The sequence below is a fragment of the Salmo salar genome, chromosome ssa09, assembly GCF_905237065.1.
Source record: "Salmo salar chromosome ssa09, Ssal_v3.1, whole genome shotgun sequence".
Lineage (NCBI taxonomy): Eukaryota > Metazoa > Chordata > Actinopteri > Salmoniformes > Salmonidae > Salmo > Salmo salar.
This window is the reverse complement of record NC_059450.1, coordinates 25,601,808-25,623,467: the sequence shown is the minus strand read 5'-3', so window position 1 is coordinate 25,623,467 and position 21,660 is coordinate 25,601,808. Positions and strand designations below refer to the sequence as shown.

The window sequence follows — 21,660 nt, the reverse complement described above, 5'->3', positions numbered from 1 at the left end:
CTCCCTCTATTTCCACAGCAATCATGACTCCTCTTTGTACTGTGAACATACCAGTCAACTGTCCCCAGAGATATAGTTAGAGGAGGATGTCAGAGAAAGTAGAAATTGAATGGAAGAGAGCAAGATGGGAAGGGGTGAAAGGGATAGCCAGGGAGAGGAGTAAAAAACCTGTTTGAGCAGATGTCAGAGAGAAGCTAAGAGAGAGTGAGGCTATGTAAGAGGGAGGGGAGGAGTAAAAGCCCTACTGTAGGTTTTTCTTCACCCATTCAGAGCACAGAGGTAAGGCTGCTCACAGGTGATGTGCAGGAGTAGAGTGAAGAGGGGGGGAGGATCAGTAGAGCGAGGGGGATAACTGAACCGCTGCCACTTCTCAACAAAGGAGCTCACACTAGTGAAGAGCCTCTCTCAGCCTCATCTCAGTTCATCTCCCCAGATTCGCCCGCCTGGTCCAGTGTCATACAGGGCTTTCGAGATGCTTCATTAGAACAGTGGGAGGCAGGAGGAGTGCGAATGTGGGGATGAAATGCGCAGTAATCAAAGAGAGAGGGAGATAAAAGGATATTGTTTCCATGAAGGGCAGATTGGAGGGGACACACAGAGGATTGAGCGGGCACTCCGAGGCTGTGTGTGTGCGTTAGATTGTGTGTGCGTGTAAGTGTCAGCTTGGCTGTGAGCTAATCTGAAATATGGATTTTGAAATGAGGAGCAGCACTTTAAGGTAAGAATTGAGACACAAACTATAGCTGTCACTGAGAATATGCTATATTATTAAGGAATTGTATTTTTTTTCCAGAGGGGAGAATTCTTACCAACTGCACTTGTTTCAAATCTGTAACTGACATTTCTAACACAGGGAAAATTTCACTGGCATGATCCTTAAAAGTCTGTCTTCTCTTGCGCATACTGTATAGGCAGTAGTAGAGAGTAGTAGATTTCATCATTCTCTTGTTTGAAAACCCCCTGAAAAGGCGTAGTCTTATTCTGTTGTGGATAGGGTATGTGGATGAGCGATATAGGGGCGAGAGGAAACTGGGTGAATTGAAATTAGTCGATGAGGTGGAGGCTGTGTGAGATTATCAGTGGATGAGGAGTGTGGATGAGGTTGACCGAGCGGATAGCTCTGTGGATGAGGTGAGTTTTGTGGATATGTATCCGTGGTAGTGTATGTGTGTGTATGTATATGCGTGTGTGATAGTGGGGGATACAATTGAAAATTAAATGAATGGATAAAGTATGCATAAGGTTGACGACATGACTGTGGTCTCTGGATGAGATGAACTGGATGGGATGAATGGAACTGGGATGACTTATGTAGATGGGTACTGTATTGTTGAGAAACATGATGAAACACGTCATGGATGAGAACTGCGGAAGAGGTGAACTGAATGTATGAGACTTATAGATCAGGGACTTGTCGTTTATCTATTGAGCTGTACTGACAAGGTGAGCTGAGGGTATGTATTTCTTCCAAGTGGATGAGCGCACTTTTGTAAGCTTGTGGATAAGGTAAGATATCGTGGACGTAGCCCTGCGGATGAGTGCTCGCGAAACCAATAACTTTATACATATCTCCCCTGACCTTCAACATGAGGAGTCCATCTGAATTATAAATGCACTATGCTACTGAAGAGGTCTCCAGCCTGGACCTGCTGTCTGTCTATTCTGTGTGTCTGCTGGAGCTGCTAATGGAGGGGGAGAGGAGCCCAGTTTCCAGTAAAGAGGCAGTGCCCGCGCAGGGATGTGAGAGTGTATGTGAGGCGTTACCACAGCAACCTGTCGGGTGTGTTTGTTCCCCTGAGACGGAGAGGAGCAGAGAGGAGCAAAGAACTATCTCTTGTGAGGGGGGATGGGGGGGGGTCCATATTGTTCTCTCATTGTTTTCATGCTCCTCTCTTTGCAGCCATTTATTCAAGAGATGCAGTTCGCAAAGGATTTCTTTTGAGAAAGGTCGACAGCCACATCAGAGAAAGGATATGAGCTGTATTCAAGGGAGTGGCAGATCGATGAGAATAATGATGATTGTCAACACACTTAAGCATTTCCCTCTCTCGTACAGTGAATATGGATGGCATGCTACGTGGCACAGTTCTCTGGAGTAGTTGTGCCACTCATCTTCCTCTGCGGGAAGCTGGGGTGTTTGGTTGTTATTGGCAACTGGGTTTGTAGTTCTGACAGGGAGACTAGGCTTCTCTGTAGTGTCTTTAGTCTGGGATAATTAGAATTGCAGATGTAGTCTTCCGTAGGCGTTCTTTTCAACAAGCTCAAGGTTCTCCTGTCTGCGGTAAATAGTTTGACTCAGAAACACTTTTGTGCAGATGATTTACAAGGGCAAGGCCGGCAGGTACGCTACCCATAGTGCCACTGACATCAGTTGGACTGTCACGAAACCTGAATTGGTACAGAATACCCACCCCCGAAACACACATACACACACACACACACACACACACATACACACACAACTGAATATGGAAGATTCTTTCCAGTGAGCTAAATCTTATGCCATGAGCGGACCAGAGCAATCCGCTCACAGACTAAGATTTCTTATTTCAAGTTTATATTTTCTCCCCAATTTTCAATCTTGTCTTATCGCTGCAACTCCACAATGGCCTCGGGAGTGGCGAAGGTGGAGTCATGCGTCCTCCGAAACATGACCCGCCTAACCATGCTCCTTAACGCCTGCCAGCTTAACCTGGAAGCCAGCCGCACCAATGTGTCGGAGGAAACACCATTCAACTGCCGACCGGGGTCAGCCTGCAGGCACCTGGCCGACACAAGGAGTTGCTAGAGCGCGATGAGCCCAGTAAAGCCCCCCACCCTCGGCCAAACCCTTCCCTAACCCGGACGACTCGCCGGGACAATTTTACGCTGTCCTATGGGACTCCCTGCCAACAACCGGTTGTGGCACAACCCGGGAATAAACCCGGGTCTGTAGTAATGCCTTTAGCACTGCGATGCAGTGCCTTAGACTGCTGCACCACTCGGTAGGCCTACTCTTATTTCATTTTTAATAACCCATCTAGGATGGTGTTGCTGTAACCCCACTGCTAGATGTTCCCTATGCTCAATATGTTAATATTTCCCACCACATGGATCATTCGTCAGGGACTTGGCAGATGGTGTTTGCATCCGTTTGTATTAAAAGTCAGATGTACCAACACGTGTATTCCAGTGGAGGCTCCTCAGAGGCAGGGGCGGAAATCGCGGGGGGGGCGGGGGGGACACGACCCCCCCATCCTGGGAAAAATATGATTTGTCCCCCCAATATATCACTGAAACATAACTATGTAATTTAAATAATATTAATAATACGCAATGAAAGCAATTGTGCTGATTATAGACACTTAATAGCGCGTTTTTAAGTTTCAAAAGATTGCGACCCCCCCACCCTTTTCCTCACAATGGTTTGATCCACTGGCAAGGTAACAGAGGGGTTGTAGCCACTGTCTGAAAGGCACTCAATGAACGTAACTGACGTGAGGTTAATCCAGTCAATCGCGCACACCCACTAGCTGAATATGCAGAGCTAGCGCGCAAATATGAACTATTAAGCTAGCTAGTACCTTTTCCATTTATGTGGCCTCGTCAAAGATGGAATCTGTGCTATCGTCAATTTATTCCGAGATCAGCATGCAGATGATGTAAGTTAGTGCTTCAAATCCCTGTGATAAGGTTAGCGATAAACTGAAGTCCAAACTGAACAGAACTACACTCTCTTCTACCATTGTCTTAAATATATTTAATGGTCTCGTTGCAAAAGCTAAATTGTCGCAAGGGAACTTTTATTTATTTATTTTATTTAACCCGGGTAGCAAAGATTATAGCAAACACCACTGAAACTGAATTGGTGCTCGCTAGCTTTGCAAATTCAGCTATTGTTGGAAGCCAGCCAATATGAAACAAACTATTAAAATTACAAAAGGTTGCAGCATATGTTGTGTAAATGGTGAACTCATACAGCTGTCAACTCTTGTCATTTTAATCCGTTTCACATTTGCTAGCTACCTTTTAGATCGAAGCCCAAATAGAATGATAAAAGATAAGATGATAGAAGCCCATCTCCTACTGTAAATAACCTACACACTGTGTGTGTGTGTGTAGCCAGCCAGGTAGAAAAATGGCAGAAAAATAAAAGACGGACATCAGAGTATTTTTCAGTACACCAAAACGCATAGTAAGAACCCTAGTAGCCTAATATCTCAAAGACTAGTTGATAAAATGTTCAGAAGAAAGAAATGAAATTCTAATGGAAATGTTTCACAATGATGTCATTAGGCAGAGCAGGCAACAGATGGCACACAGACAGCAGAGTTGGGGACAGATATGCAGGGACAGACTGGCAGAGACAGGGAGTCTCAGGTAAGTTTGTTGAGTCTTTGTTTGGCAACATTATGAAAGGTTCTCCATTTTTTTTACTTGTAAAATAGGAACATAATTGGAAAATGCCATGGATACCCCCACTCTCAACTTAAACTGGTGACTGAACTAAGATTTGTTAAAGGCAATGGTATTGCTGTAGTTTTGGGTACCGGTAGTTAGGAGTACGGCAAACACCTTATTTCTTTGGTTCCTCAATATACATTTACCATATTACAATGTAGGCTATGTGTTACAGCACTACTTTTGGTGTCCCCCTCAGGAATTGCTCTTGAGAAAATTTCATGTAATTGTCCCCCCCAAAGTTGATATCAGATTTTCGCCCCTGCTCAGAGGAGGACCATCCTCCTCAGTGAATTTCATGAAAAATGTAAATGGTGAAACATTTAAAAAGTTATTATTTTTAGATAAAACTATGCTTAATAAAATCACGTCACCAAAATAATTTATTAAAACACACTGTTTTGCAATGAAGGTCTACAGTAGCCTCAACAGCACTCTGTAGGGTAGCACCATGGTGTAGCTGGAAGACCGCTAGCTTCCATCTTCTTCTGGGTACATTGACTTCAATACAAAACCTAGAAGGCTCATCGTTCTCACCCCCTCCATAGACTTACACAGTAATTATGACAACTTCCGGAGGACATCCTCCAACCTATCAGAGCTCTTGCAGCATGAACTGACATGTTGTCCACCAAATCAAAGGATCAGAGAATTAATCTCATACTGAAAGCATGAGCTACAGCTACCTAGCACTGCAGTGTATAAAATGTGGTGAGTGGTTGACTCAAAGAGCAAGAAGGACAGTAATAGTCTTGAATAAATTAATTTCTTCTAAAATGAAGAAGCAAGAGAGGAATAGAGAAACAGATTTCGTCTTTTTTTTGTTCAATTTCAGTTTCACTTCCATAAAACTTCAAATTATTAGAATAGTACACAACGCAAAACAGAACATCCAGGTTAAGGGTCAGTGGCTCAAGCCCGCGAATAGGAATGACAGAAGGAGTCAGATCGCTCTGATCGCCAGGTACTTTAATTTTGGTTTTCTATTTTCATTTGTTGCGCTACAGGTACTGCCTGTTACTGTTAAGGAGGCAGCTACAGTAGCTGGATGATATTAACATCTTCAGTTTTTATTTAATTACATTTATTTTATTTAATCTGGGTGCTTACATAACCTACTAACACCCTGGTACTACCTGTAGCTCCCGTCTCCTCAGTCTGAGAACACTGAGAGAGAAAGGTATGTGTCGCAGATTACTCCTGTGTAGAAGTCCATAACGTTAAATAAATAAAGCATCCTAAGCTTAATGCTCTAGGTATTGTAATAAGGGAGTGAGACTATTGAAACATGTAACTTTCAGCATGTCTTTATGTGATGCAGATGGTTAGCTGAGCTGCGACGTATACTAGCATTACATTATGGGAGATGTAGTTTTAGCTCTCTAAGGTCTGAATGGGATAAATGGGATTTCACGTTGTAGCTTGTTTGTATTAGTGTTTTTGTACATGAGTTGTTCTATTTTAATACTGTCAACACTGAAATCACCTAGCAATATCTTGGAGATGTGAGACAGGATATGTGTTTTACTTTTCTTCATGCTCCTCTATAGAACAACTTGTCATTGTTATGGTATAAGAGCTCATGAAGTGACATACAGTGTGCCTTGAGAAAGTATTCATACCCCTTGACTTTACAAAGTGGGATTAAAATGTATTTATATGTACATTTTTGAACAACAATGTACACAAAATACTTTAATGTCAAAGTAGAAGAAAAATTCTAGCATTTGTAAAAAAATATATATATATATTTACACAGTTGAAGTTTACATACACTTAGGTTGGAGTCATTGAAACTCATTTTTCAACCACTCCACAAATTCCTTGTTAACAAACTATAGTTTTGGCAAGTCGGTTAGGACATCTACTTTGTGAATGACACAAGTAATTTTTCCAACAATTGTTTACAGACAGATTATTTCACTTTACAATTCACTGAAATTCCAGAAAATGGTTTCATGGCTTTAGAAGCTTCTGATAGGCTAATTGACATCATTTGAGGCTAATTGACATCATTTGAGACAATTGGAGGAGTACCTGTGGATGTATTTTAAAGCCTACCTTCAAACTCAGTGCCTCTTTGCTTGACATCATGGGAAAATCAAAAGAAATCAGCCAAGACCTCAGAAAACAAATTGTAGACTTCCACAAGTCTGGTTCATCCTTAGGAGCAATTTCCAAACGCCTGAAGGTACCACGTTCATCTGTACAAACAATAGTACGCAATATAAACACCATGGGACCACCCAGCCATCATACCGGTCAGGAAGGAGACGCGTTCTGTTTCCTAGAGATGAACGTGCTTTGGTGCGAAAAGTGCAAATCAATCCCAGAGCAACAGCAAAGGACCTTGTGAAGATGCTGGAGGAAACGGGTAAATAAAAAGCCAGACTAAGGTTTGCAACTGCACATAGGGACAAAGATCGTACTTTTTGGAGAAATCTCCTCTGGTCTGATGAAATAAAAATAGAACTGTTTGGCCAGAACCATCGTTATGTTTGGAGGAAAAAGGGGGAGGCTTGCAAGCCGAAGAACACCATCCCAACCGTGAAGCACGGGGGTGGCAGCATCATGTTGTGGGGGTGCTTTGCTGCAGGAGAGACTGGTGCACTTCACAAAATAGATGGCATCATGAGGGTGGAAAATGATGTGGATATATTGAAGCAACATCTCAAGACGTCAGTCAGGAAGTTAAAGCTTGGTCGCAAATGGATTTTCCAAATGGACAATGACCCCAAGCATACTTCCAAAGTTGTGGCAAAATGGCTTAAGGACAACAAAATCAAGGTATTGGAGTGGCCATCACAAAGCTCTGACCTCAACCCTATAGAAAATATGTGGGCAGAACTGAAAAAGCGTGTGCGGGCAAGGAGGCCTACAAACCTGACTCGGTTACACCAGCTCTGTCATGAGGAATGGGCCAAAATTCACCCAACTTATTGTGGGAAGCTTGTAGAAGGCTACCCGAAACATTTGACCCAAGTTAAACAATTTAAAGGCAATGATACCAAATACTAATTGAGTGTATGTAAACTTCTGACCCACTGAAATAAATCATTCTCGTAACTATTATTTTGACATTTCACATTCTTAAAATAAAGTGGTGATCCTAACTGACCTAAGACAGGGCATTTTTACTAGGATTAAATGTCAGGAATTGTGAAAAACTGAGTTTAAATGTATTAGGCTAAGGTGTATGTAAACTTCCGACTTCAACTGTATTTTATATATATATATATATATATACACACACAGTACCAGTCAAAAGTTACTTATTCAAGGGTTTTTATTTTATTTTTACTATTTTCTACATTGTAGAATAATAGTGAAGACATCAAGATGGCGCTTACAGAGATGGTCGCCTCGCTTCGTCCTTAGGAAACTATGCAGTATCCTTGTTTTTTTTTCTGTATTATTTCTTACATTGTTAGCTCAGAAAATCTTACGTGTTATTACATACATACAGTTGGGAAGAGCTATTGGATATAAGAGCGACGTCAACTTACCAACATTATGACCAGGAATACGACTTTCCCAAAGCGGATCCTTTGTTCAGACCACCACCCAGGACAATGGATCTAATCCCAGAAGCAGACCCAAAACAACGTCGCCGCAGAAGAGCTAAACGGAGCGGCCTCCTGGTCGGACTTCAAAGGCCTGCACACCAACCACCGCTTCCGAGTATATGAGGACCGCCACAGGAAAGGAAGACCCAGAGCTACCTTTGCTGCAGGGGATAAGTTCATTAGAGTTACCAGCCTCAGAAATTGCAGCCTAAATAAATGCTTCACAGAGTTCAAGTAACACACATCTCAACATAAGCTGTTCAGAGGAGACTGCGTGAATCAGGCCTTCATGGTCGAATTGCTGCAAAGAAACCACTACTGATGGAAAAGCATTCCAGGTAAGGCTGGTTGAGAGAATGCCAAGAGTGTGCAAAGCTGTTATCAAGGCAAAGGGTGGCTACTTCAAAGAACCTAAAATATATTTTGATTTGTTTAACACTTTTTTGGTTACTACATGATTCCATAGGTGTAAGTTTTTGTTTTGATGTCTTCACTATTATTCTACAATGTAGAAAATAGTAAAAATAAATAAAAAACCCTGAATGAGTAGGTGTGTCCAAACTTTTGGCTGGTACTGTATCTTTATTAGATAATTATTCAACCCTAAGTCAATACATGTTAGAATCACCATTGGCAGTGATTACAGCCGTGAGTCTTTCTGGGTAAGTCTGTAAGAGCTTTCCACACCTGGATTGTGCAACATTTTCCCATTTTATTATTTTTAAAATTCTTCAAGCTCTGTCAAATTGGTTGTTGATCATTGCTACTACAACCATTTTCAGGTCTTGCCATAGATGTTCAAGCAGATTTAAGTCAAAACTGTAACTCGGCCACTCAGGAACATTCACTGTGTTCTTGGAAAGCAACTCCAGTGTAGATTTGGCCTTGTGTTGTAGGTTATTGTCCTGCTGAAAGGTGAATTCATCTCCCAGTGCCTGTTGGAAAGCAGACTGAACCAGGTTTTCCTCTAGGATTTTCCATTACGATATTTTTTTATCCTGAAAGTCTCCCCAGTCCTTAATGATTACAAACATGACCATAACATGATGCAGCCAGCACCTTGCTTGAAAATATGGAGAGTTGTACTTAGTAATGTGTTGTGTTTGGATTTAACCCAAACATAACACTTTGTATTCAGCACAAAAAGTGTATTACTTTGCCACATTTTTGCAGAATTACTTTAGTGCCTTGTTGCAAATAGGATGCATGTTTTGGAATATTTGTATTATGTACAGGCTTCCTTCTTTTCACTCTGTCATTTAGGTTAGTATTGTGGACTAAGTACAATGTTGCTGATCCATCCTCATTTTTCTCCTATCACAGCCATTAAACTCTAACGGTTTTAAAGCCACCATTGGCTTCATGGTGAAATCCCTGAGCGGTTTCCTTCTTCTCTGGCAACTGAGTTGGGAAGGAGGCCTGTATCTTTGTAGTGACTGGGTGTATTGATTACACCATCCAAAGTGTAATTAATAACTTCACCATGCTCAAAGGGATATTCAATGTATGCTTTTTTAAATGTTTATATATACATCAATAGGTGCCCTTCTTTGCGAGGCATTGGAAAACCTCCCTGGTCTTTGTGGTTGTAATCTGTGTTTGAAATTCAACGCTTGACTGAGGGACTTACAATTATCTGTATGTGAGTGGTACAGAGATGAGGTAGTCATTAAAAAATGTCCATGCAACTTATGTGACCTGTTAAGCAAATTTTTACTCCTTTACTTATTTAGGCTTGCCCTATCAAAGGGGTTGAATACTTAATGACTGAAGACATTTCAGCTTTCCATTTTTAATTAATTTGTAAACATTTCAAAAAACATAATTCAACTTTGATATTATGGGATATTGTGTGTAGGCCAGTGACAAAACATCTCAAGGGGTGTAAATACTTTCTGAAGGCACTGTATGTTCTGGAGGGTGCTTCCAGAAGTCATGATTTCCCAAGTTCTAGAATTTTCTCATAAAATTTCAACTTGAACCCATTCCTTTATAGCATGGTGGTCCAAATCTGTTTGGGCTTTGGCGAACTCCTCCCAGCCATATTTGTTCCCTGTCACGCCTAAGTAACATGCATGGCTTGGCAAGGAAAGACAGAGTTAGCTATACAGGCAGTGTTGTGTAGGTTGTTATTCAACTTCACATTGAAGCAAATTATGTAAGTTGTTGGTTACCCAACCGGCAACATTAAGTTCCCGAGGCAGGAAGCTAACTGCAGTGCCAACAGAATTTACCTGCTGTGCTGTGGTGGTTGCACACATACCAAGTGCTTGTTTGGCAACAGTATGACAGGCATTATGTCATTCATGACAGCTCTACAGGCAATAACCTACATTTCAAATCAAGATTTTGACCTTCATAGCTTGCGAGTTTTACTCAACAGCATTTTTTGAGCGAACTCACTGGCCTGGCATGACATGAAGTCCAAGAGTACAGTCCTTGCCATGGGCTGTGTGGGTGGATGACAGGCAAATCTGCAGCTTCTGTGTTTTTTTTTAAAGAATGACGACACTAGTCTGTTCCAGAGACTTTTCATGCCCTATAATCCCTGTGACCTATTTCATTTTACTTGCTGTTTATTTGATCCAAGGGCCATATCAGGAAATAACGTTTCTTTAAACCACCTGTATGTAACGATGAATACATTATAAACCAACCCTTGAAATCCTATTGTTGACTTGTTGTTGATATAAAAATTAGACAAACTCCACGTAAATTCACTGAACTAGCTACGTTGATGCAATGCGATTAGGTTGATAAAGTAAGTTGTAATAACACGGAAACAAATTTGACCACTTTTTGCCCAGAGGCAAGGTCCCTGTTGCACATCACCACCGTTTACTGTTATATAGGTGCTGCCCGAGAGAGGTTTTCCCCCCAAACTCTCTGCAAACAGAATAAATATTCAATGTTTCTCATTATTCTCCAAGCTGATTAATCTGAGGTAAAATTTGGGTCCATGGAATACTGGAGAGAGATGAGAGGAAAAAAATGATGAGAAAATGAAATATTTGGAGTGTTGACTGAATTCAGAGTTACTGTTGGGAGAGAGAACGAGTTTTGGGGACAGTGGGGTAGAGTAAATCTGTGGAAAGTGAGTATTTGACAAGCAAGTACAGGGAGAAGGCTTTGAGAGGGAGTTTTGGCAGAACACATTTATGAGCATTGCATTGCAGTAATGAGCAGAGTGAGCTGGAAGCCACTGTTGAGACAGTGAGAATTTGAAGAGGGAGTGTTGCAAGTGTGTTACTTTTCCCTATTCTTGTGAAATGTGTTAGCATTCCTTGTCACTTGGATTGTCAGCTGCTTTGGGGATTAATCAGATGCTGGTATGCTAATATGTATCCACTGCAGTGTTGTGTGACTTTTCCCCAATCTAAAGGTTTATAGTGCCCAGCACACCCTTAAAGGGATAGTTCACTTTACTTGTAAATTATACTTAACTTGGGGCTGGTAGTGGTTTAGAAAAAAAGACGAATAGAAAAACAGAAAAAAACGCTTTATTTTAATGTATCAAAACACTTTATTTGGGGGTCATAAAGCCCACATAACACTGTCATAATAATTACATAATAGATGACAGATGATGGTCATGGCAGCTGGTGCCGTATAACAACTGTGCTTGTCACATCTCAATCCCTTTTCTTTCACACCTCTTAACATTTTTATTCTTGGATCATTCGCATTAAACACAATTCTGTGGAGAGAGAGAGAGATGACTGAGTCATTGCAAAAGACGACCAACGTGATAGAACTCATAACAGACCCTAGCCAACTTTTTGAATAATCACTAGGTGACTTAATTTACCATCTTCCAAAACTTAATCAGGAGGAACTAATTAGGCGCTAGATTACTTTATAACATGACTACAAATACTGTACATGGCGAACGAGATGGCTACCACAGTTAATGCTTATTATATTTTTATGAATCCTATTTACCATGCAAATCTACATCTTGTGAATACCAGATATATTTGGCAAGCAACAAGGCATAGTAATTTGATCATATTACAGTAAATGAAACAGACGCACTCACTGTAAAGCAAACAGTTATTTTTCAGGCACAGTGAAACAAGGCTTGTTTTCTGGCTTGCTGGTAGAAATCTGGATCTTTGGTAATTGGTGTTTTTTCTTTAGCTTAAGGCACACATTTACAGTGACAGTCAGATGCAGTAATAGTTTATGAAAGCATAAGAGAAAGGACAATATGAAAAGATCAGATCTGAGCCAGAACTGTTATGATTCAGGTTGGCACAATAGGTTGAAAAGGGCAGAGTTGGGTAGGTTACTTTCTAAATGTAATCTGTTAGTTACAGGTTACCTGTCCAAAATTGTAATCAGTAATGTAACTTTGGATTACCCAAACTCCGTAATTTCTTTCCCCTTGAGAGGCATTAGAAGAAGACAAAAATGTATGTTACCAATTAAACAACATCTAGTACAGGATAAATCAAAGTAAAAGTTTACATAGCTGGCCATATATGGATGTTACATTTTACTTTATGGGTTGGTTATGTAGGTGTCTTCTAACCCATCGCTTTCTACTACATATAATAATATGATTAAATTATCTTTACATTAAAAACCAAAGTCTGTCAGAATTCCACTCATTCCAATAAATGTTATGCCCCTTGATCTTCAAGAATAGGACTTGGAAATATATAAATATAGATTAGTCAAATTGTTTTACCTGAGCATAACCCCAAAACTAAGGACTTATTAGCCAGTCATACTCTGTCGTTTATGATTTTGTTGTCATGGAGGACTGATTGGGCTCATTGAGTTGAAAAATAAATGCTGTGCTCATGGAATGCCATGCTTTGAGCATGACCTCAAAGTCCTATTTACATTGAAAAATGAATGCCATATGCTGCATTTGCTATAGGCCTATTGTTTACCTTTTTGTTAGTGACACTTTGACATCTTGATAATATGCAGCTGTTTAAAGGGCAAATCCACAGATGAAACAATCACAAAATGGACACCCCGCCTCTGTTTTGGTAAAAGCTGAGTGATGGGCCTGGAGAAATGTAACCACTCTCAGATTAATAGACAGCTATTAATGGACTGACCATCCAAGATATCAAAATTGTTTTAACCATGTTATGAGGCTATACAGTGTTTACATTTACAATGTTTACAAACATGGGAGTAAAACAAGCTTATATTTTGGGTTCTCATGGAGTGTGACAGTTGAACTAAACTCATGAGGCATTTAGAAGTTAATTTCTTCAAGAATCAATGGATATACAGTATCAGTCAAAAGTGTGGACACCTACTCATTCAAGGGTTTTTGCGACTTTACTTGAAGAAAAAATATGTTTCTTTGCAGCGATTCGACCATGAATGCCTGATTCACCCATTCTCCGATGAACAGTTGATGTTGAGATGTTGACTGACCTTCATGTCTTGAAGTAATGATGGACTGTCATTTCTCTTTGCTTATTTGAGCTGATCTTGCCATAATATGGACTTGGTCTTTTCCAAAATAGGGCTATCTTCTGTTTACCAACCCTACCTTGTCACAACACAAGTGATTGGCTCATACACATTTAGGGAAAGAAATTCCACAAATTAACTTTTAACAATGCACACCTGTTAATTGAAATGCATTCCAGGTGACCACCTCAGGAAGCTGGTTGAGAGAATGCCAAGCGTATGCAAAGCTGTCATCAAGGCAAAGGGTAGCTAGTTTGAAGAATCACAGATATACAATATATTTTGATTTGTTTAACACTTTTTTGGTTACTACATGATTCCATATGTGTTATTTCATGTCCACTATTATCCTACAATGTAGAAAATAGTAAAAAATGAAGAAAAAGCCTGGAGTGAGTAGCTGTGTCTAAACGTTTAACTGGTACTATATTTATAATTTATTAATCCAAAAATGGATGTAGCAACTACAGATTGCCGCTTTTAAATCCATCAAAAGTGTGCGAGTTTTAGCATGTATCCATTAGGCCTATGGATTTTTTTTATCAGCATTAATTAGATTGATTAATAAAAGCCTCACTTTTATTCCATAGGTTGGCATCCGCACTATGCAGCTGTTGCAAGAGTGCATTGTTCACTGGCTGTCCACTGGTTTCAAAAACAATGATTGATAGGCAGCTTAAACTTCTTGAATTCAACCATTATTGGGCTCAAATACATATTTAGATGTGTGGACAGCCATCCACAATCCGTAAGGTGCAAATAGCTAAATTAGAGAGCAGCAGTGTGATTCACATCAATGCGCTATGTAGATATCAATAATAAGTGATGGCCATATCGCCGTAGACTACACCACTGTGTCATCCTTAACTTCAAGTGTTTATTCAAGTTGGATAATCTTTGGATGCCGACAGCAGTCGCACCATTGGAAGACATAGTTTGGACTGGAGCCTACAAATCTATTTTCCCGCGATCCATCAAACACATTTGGTGTGTCATCATAGTGTTATCTGACTTGTGGTCAAACTTGCTCAGGTGGACAAATCTAAACTTGCAGCTTTTTTCAATGCTGATTTGAATGTCATTGAGAACAGAGAAGTGTCAGATTTTTTTTTCCCGCAAACATCCTTTCTGAATTTAAAAGTAATCATCGGAGTAATCAAGTCTTTCAAAAGTATCTGTAATCTGATTACAATATTTTGGTGGGTAACGGATTACAGCTACCGTTTTTTTGTAATCCCTTACATGTAATCCGTTACTCCCCAACCCTGGAAAAGAGTTTAGGGATTCTTTATTTAAACGTCTTGCTTCAGTTTTACATCAGTCACACCTGTAGGCCAATAACATACAGTAAGGCTAAATCCTAGTGCCAAGTTCCATAACAGCTTTACAGAATATTGTGGGCATTCATCCACTTCAAGTGAAGTGGAACTGAAACATTTATCTTAAAGTTGTGTATTACCCTGCCAAGCAGTGACAGAGAAATGACAGAAGCGGTGGTCTTTCTCCACTCCATGTGGTTTTCACACAGAGAATAATGGAAGCCAGTCAGGACAAATTCTGTGACTAACAGTATAACCTGCTAATCCCTTGGTATGATTTGATGACGGGAGAGTGTTAATCCTTTGATATGATTCAGTGCCAGTGAGGACTGCTTAATCCCTTGGCATGAGTCTGATGGAAGAGGAAGGGATGCTAACTGGCTCTTCAGGAATAAAACAAGAGCATGCCGGGAAGCAGGGCCAGTCGCTCCAAAGGACTTCCTGTTGTTATCTGGTAGCCATTGTGACAATTCAAAGGAGGGTTGTCAGCATCTTCTGTAGTTCTTTCAGGTGAAAAGTAATGCTTGAATGGCCCAGTGCAGTCAAAATTTTTATTTTCCTGTGTTTTTATACATATTTCCACACTATGAGTTTGGAATAATACTGTGAAAATTATGATAATGCCATTAGAGCTGTTTGAAAAGACTGCCTGAAATATCAGCCTGTTTTGTTAGGATGGTTTTGGCCTGCCTGGTGACATCACCAGGCAGTAAATTAGTTAATAGACCAATAAGAAAGAGAGTTCCAAACCTTTCTGCCAATAACAGCTAGTTTTCAGTTTTCCACCACCCACTCAGACCACTCCCAGACATGCTCTTTACTAAGCTATTTTTGTTTATTTTTGACCATTTTGATTTAAAATAATCACAGTAAGGTACTTCATTGTTACCAGAAATGATTTAATATTGAGATAAAAACAGCTGCATTGGAACTTCAATGAATCTCAATCCAACATTTTGATCAAAAGATGAATATCATAAGGTGAATGCACCAATTTGTAAGTCGCTCTGGATAAGAGCGTCTGCTAAATGACGTAAATGTAAATATCCATGGATTTTACATGAATGACGTGCTGAAATAGCTTTTTCAAGCCTTCATGACAGTGAAATAGACTACATGGAATAATGCATTTAATGGATGTCATTATTTATTCATTCATAGATTCATTCAATCTACATTATGTCAAGGCTGTGGGTAACTGGTGAAAGGAGTCAGGCGCAGGAGAGCTGAGATGCATGGACAAGATATTTAATACAGGATAACACCAGTATAAACACAATACTACGGTGCGGGAAAAATACCGGTACCACGAAATAAACGGGCGTAATAACAAAACCCGGCAACAAAATACCAGCCGTCAGTAACCGCCTGAACAATAGAACAAACACACACACAAACATGGGGGAAACCAGAGGGTTAAATAATGAACATGTAATGGGGGAATTGAAACCAGGTGTGTAGAAAACAAAGACAAAACAAATGGAAAATGAAAAGTGGATCGGCGATGGCTAGAAGGCCGGTGACGTCGACCGCCGAGCGCCGCTCCAACAAGGAGAGGGACCGACTCCGGCGGAGGTCGTGACACATTCACCATCAGAGAGTCATATTTTGATATACAAATATAACTTGGTTTGTGGAATCACTGCACTCAAGACATTCACAGCCAGGCATTTTACATTTATGACGAGTTGGAAATTCGAAAGGCACTCGCACATCTGAGCTATCTTTTTTGCAGATGCATGGTAACATTTGAATAAAATTTGTGAAAAAAAGGAACCCGGATGAGGAGTTGGAACAATGAATATTGGATGAACAAGCCATGACATATTTCCCGCTGTTTTACGGCTCTGGCAAGCTTCCCTTGTTCTCATTTACTCTGAAATCCACTGTTGAATCTCATAACCGAGAACTTGGGTGGTCAATATTTTGGATCAATATGGTATATGGCACCACATAACTGCAACATCCTTCCACGTGGGCATTACAAATGTTTCCCCAGAGATTTGTGGGAACCATAAAATGTTTACAACAAGGAGAGAGTGCACTTTATTAAATAGTTGTTTTATTTGTTATGGCCTCTGGATAGAGGCTGACACTTAACCTTTGAAATGGTCCCTTTCTGTCATCTTTCTGTGTCAGTTTATGTTGACAGTTGCAGACACAAAGCCTTTAAGAAGGCAAAATATTACCACATTTCACTGCTGTTTCAGGCTGCAAATGGCAATATTCATAAAAGTTAACCATCATGTTAGGACTTTTACATCCTTTATAGTGCTGTGTCATGCTACATAGCTCTGTTAACAGTGTATGAATCAATACTCTGTGTTTTATATAGAAAGGTGGAAAAACTTTTGGTGTGAGTCTTTTTTAAGAAGAGCCTCAAGTGGGTTAGAAAGAAAGTGGGCTCTATGAAACAGTGGCGGTATACACCATGAAAAATGGATGAGTTCTACCATCTGAGACTAAAATTAGAGCGAAACCTAATACGCAGTGTCCTTCAAGTCACACTTGATTTACAAACAAGGAAATAAATCTGGCATTCAACAGAACATCCGGACAAGATCGGTGGGAAAAATGTAATGCCAGTCGACACACCATGGAAAATGTTTTATTTTCCTGTTGCTGGACCCTAAGAAAAAACACAATCTTTCCAACCATACATTACACACAGCCTGGTTTATTTTATAATTATCATAATCGCTCTCTGGAGAGAATACAAATAGCAAAACTATCGTGCAAGCTCCCTGTATGATCTACTGCATGACATAATTACTTGCATCAAGTAATACAGGTGGTTATGTCACAGTATACCCCATGTCAACATGTGCTGGTAGACTAAGCATCCCTGAGCACTTTTGCAGTGCTTATGTCTGTTTAATGCATTGCTTGCTTTTGAGCATGAAGTTCCCTTTTAAGGAAATTTGCTCAAAACCCTTATTCACCCATCCACTCAAGAAAACAACAACAGACAAATATTTGCTTTGTGTTTTTGAATCGAAAAACTTATAAGCCGTCTGCAACAGACCTTGTATATTCTACAGGGCTGTAGGAGAGAGAGAGGCTGTTGAGTTGATTGTTCTACAACACAATGCTTGAGAGCAGGCAGGTCCAGTGTTGCAGAAAGGAGCTGTTTAATTGTTGCGAATGCACAAGCACTAATTAGCACAGAAGCGTACAGATTAACTGTAAAATCTCAGCAGCGCTATGATAACCGGGATGACATTTGGTATTTATTAGGATCCCCATTAGCCGCTACAAAAGCATCAGCTTCTCTTCCTGGGGTCCACATGAAACATGCTCTGCTATTCTTGGGTACTGGAAAGACCTTTGCCTCCCTCCATGTCTTCTAGGCTTAAATTGAAGATGTGGCAAACAGGAGTCACAATGTATTCTGCTACCAACCTCAGAAATTTACCATCCAGGTTGTCGATTAGTCCTTATTTATAGATAGCAAAAATAAATTCACCTCTTCCACACCCACTTTGTGGAACTCAAAACTACAGTGCTTGTCTTTCATTATTTGGTTCATTATGCATGAATATTAACTCTCAACATTTTGTTTTCTGCATGTCATACCTAAGTTTGCTAATCTTGTCAACAAAAAAGTGATTAAAGTGGTTGGCAATATCAAAGGGTTTTGTTATGAACAAGCCATCTGCCTCTGAAAGATGGAGCTGAGTTTGCATTCTTGCCTAGAATTCATTTAAAGTACTCCAGAGCTTCTTTATATAATTTATCTTTGTTCCATAGTATAGTCTTTTTTTTGTTTAGTTACATAATTGTGCACTCTGCAGGACATTTAAATTGATGTTTGCAATTTCCGAAGCAAAAATTACAGTATGCCTGAAATGTGGTCTCATATGCACACAAGCAAAGTACCTATATATAGTTGAAGTCGGAAGATTACATACACCTTAGCCAAATAAATTTAAACTCAGTTTTTCACAATTCCTGACATTTAATCCTAGTAAAAATTCTCTGTCTTAGGTCAGTTAGGATCACCACTTTATTTTAAGAATGTCAAACGTGTCACGACTTCCGCCGAAGTTGGTCCCTCTCCTTGTTCGGGCGGCGTTCGGCAGTCAACGTCACCGGCCTTCTAGCCATCGCCGATCCATTTTTCATTTTCCATTGGTTTTGTCTTGTCTTCCATCACACCTGGTTCCAATTCCATCAATTACATGTTGTGTATTTAACCCTCTGTTCCCCCCCCATGTCCATGTCCTTGTCCGTAATTGTTTGTTGTAGTGCTTGTGCACGGTATGCTGGTAGTTACTGGGTTTTGTTTGACCCATTTATTGTATTATTCTGTTGACGGTGGTTTATGGTTATTAAACACAACCGTTGTAAATCAGTTTCCGCTCTCCTGCGCCTGACTTCTCTGTCGCCCGTAGCATCGCATTACAGAATTACAGACCAATACTATGGAGTCAGCAGGAGCAGGTACCCCGGTTATAGGGGTGGAGGAGTGCGTCCGGGAGCACGCAGCAATGCTCCAACATCTTGGCACCGCCATGGACCGCGTTGCCCAGACAATGGACCGCTGGGAGAGACAGGGAGTTCTTCCAGCGCCTCCACCAGCACAACCGGGGTCTCCACTGAGCGACCCTCTTCATCCTGGTCCAAGTGGGATTCGTCTCTCCCTGCCCCAGGAATACGATGGGAAGGCTGCGAACTGCCAGGGGTTCCTTCTACAACTGGACCTATACCTGGCCACCGTCCACCCGGCTTCGTCGGGCCGTGAGAGGGTGTCCGCCCTCGTCTCGTGCCTCACTGGGAAAGCCCTGGAGTGGGCCAACGCCATGTGGAGAGAGGGAAGTTACAACCCTTACCCGTTCCACAACGGCCGTGGTCGCACCTGTCGGTGGACTTCCTGACGGATCTTCCTCCCTAACACCACGATCCTGGTTGCTGTGGATCGGTTTTCTAAGTCCTGCCGTCTCCTCCCATTGCCCAGTCTCCCTACGGCCCTACAGACTGCGGAGGCCTTGTTTACACACGTCTTCTGGCATTACGGGGTGCCTGAGGATATAGTGTCTGATCGGGGTCCCCAGTTCACGTCTAGGGTCCGGAAGGCATTCATGGAACATCTGGGGCTCTCGATCAGCCTTACTTCAGGGTTTCACCCCGAGAGTAATGGGCAGGTGGAGAGAGTGAACCAGGATGTGTGTAGGTTTCTGTGGTCCTATAGCCAGGACGGGCCGGGGGAGTGGGCGGCGTTCGTGCCCTGGGCCGAGATGGCCCAGAACTCGCTCCGCCACTCCTCCACTAACCTCTCTCCCATCCAGTGCGTTCTGGGGTACCACCTGGTTTTGGCCCCTTGGCATCAGAGTCAGACCGAGGTTCCTGCAGTGGACGACTGGCTCAGGCGCGCGGAGGAGACATGGGAAACCGTCCGTGTCCACCTTCAGCAGGCCGTGACGCGCCAAAAGAAGAACGCAGATTGCCACCGCAGTGAGACCCCGGTGTTTGCACCAGGGTTTGCAACTGCACATGGGGACAAAGATCGTACTTTTTGGAGAAATGTCCTCTGGTCTGATGAAACAAAAATAGAACTGTTTGGCCATAATGACCATCGTTATGTTTGGAGGAAAAAGGGGAGGCTTGCAAGCCGAAGAACACCATCCCAAACGTGAAGCACGGGGGTGGCAGCATCATGTTGTGGGTTGTGCTTTGCTGCAGGAGGGACTGGTGCACTTTACAAAATAGATGGCATCATGAGGAAGGAAATTTATGTGGATATATTGAAGCAACATCTCAAGACATCAGTCAGGAAGTTAAAGCTTCCAAATACTAATTGGGTGTATGTAAACTTCTGACCCACAGGGAATGTGATGAAAGATATAAAAGCTGAAATAAATCATTCTCTCTACTTTTATTTATACTTTTATGATCCTACCTGACCTAAGATGGAATGTTTACCAGGATTAAATGTCAGGAATGGTGAAAACTGAGTTTAAATGTATTTGGCTAAGGTGTATGTAAACATCCGACTTATATGTATATATATATATATATATATATATATACCAACTGTATGTGTATATATATATATATATATATATATATATATATATATATATCACATACAGTTGGTATATAAATAACTGTATAAATCAGGGTTTTTATGCTTACATTGTCTCTGCAGAATATACACTGAGTATACCAAACATTAGGACCCCCCCCCTTTTGCCCTTAGAACTGCCTCGATTCTTCGAGCATGGACTCTACAAGGTGTTGAAAGCGTTCCACAGGGATGCTGGCCCATGTTGACTCCAATGCTTCCCACAGTTGTGTCATGTTGGCTGGATGTCCTTTGGGTGGTGGACCATTCTTGATTCACGCTGGAAACTGTTGAGTGTGAAAAACCCAGCATTGTTGCAGTTCTTGACACAAACAGGTGCATCTGGCACCCACTAACATACCCTGTTCAAAGGCACTTAAATCTTTTGTCTGGCCCATTCACCCAATGAATTGTACATATACACAATCCATGTTTCAATTGTCTCAAGGCTTAAAAATCCTTCTTTAACCTGTCATCTACACTGATTGAAGTGGATTTACCAAGTGACATCAATAAGGGATCATAGCTTTCACCTGCATTCACCTGGTTAGTCTATCACATGGAAATGTTTTGTATACTCCGTGTATAGTGCATGAATAATAAGTTCCAGTCTTCTAAACAGTTGTTAAATGACCTATCTAAGTACTCAGTAATTGGTAAGTAAACATGTGCAGTTATTCTGCACACACATATGTTTAATCTATTCTACAGTAGGTGAATACAAAATATTATGTCGAGCAATTATTGTGTCTAGCCCAATGATGTCTCACTCCGTCAGCCAGGCAAATGTGTGTTATCATGCAGAACATGTTATGGGTTGTGCTCACGT

The 21,660-nt window shown here is 41.0% G+C and overlaps 1 protein-coding gene across 1 annotated transcript in view; it reads left to right on the top strand.

Moving 5' to 3' along the window:
• Positions 1–122: 122 nt before the first annotated feature.
• The window catches only part of LOC106610939 (leucine-rich repeat and immunoglobulin-like domain-containing nogo receptor-interacting protein 2), a 32,950-nt gene continuing 11,412 nt past the window's right edge, over positions 123–21,660 (top strand). Inside the window, exon 1 of the mRNA XM_014210626.2 lies at positions 123–718. The gene's annotated coding sequence lies outside the window, so the exon portion shown is untranslated. The remainder of the gene's footprint in view (positions 719–21,660) is intronic.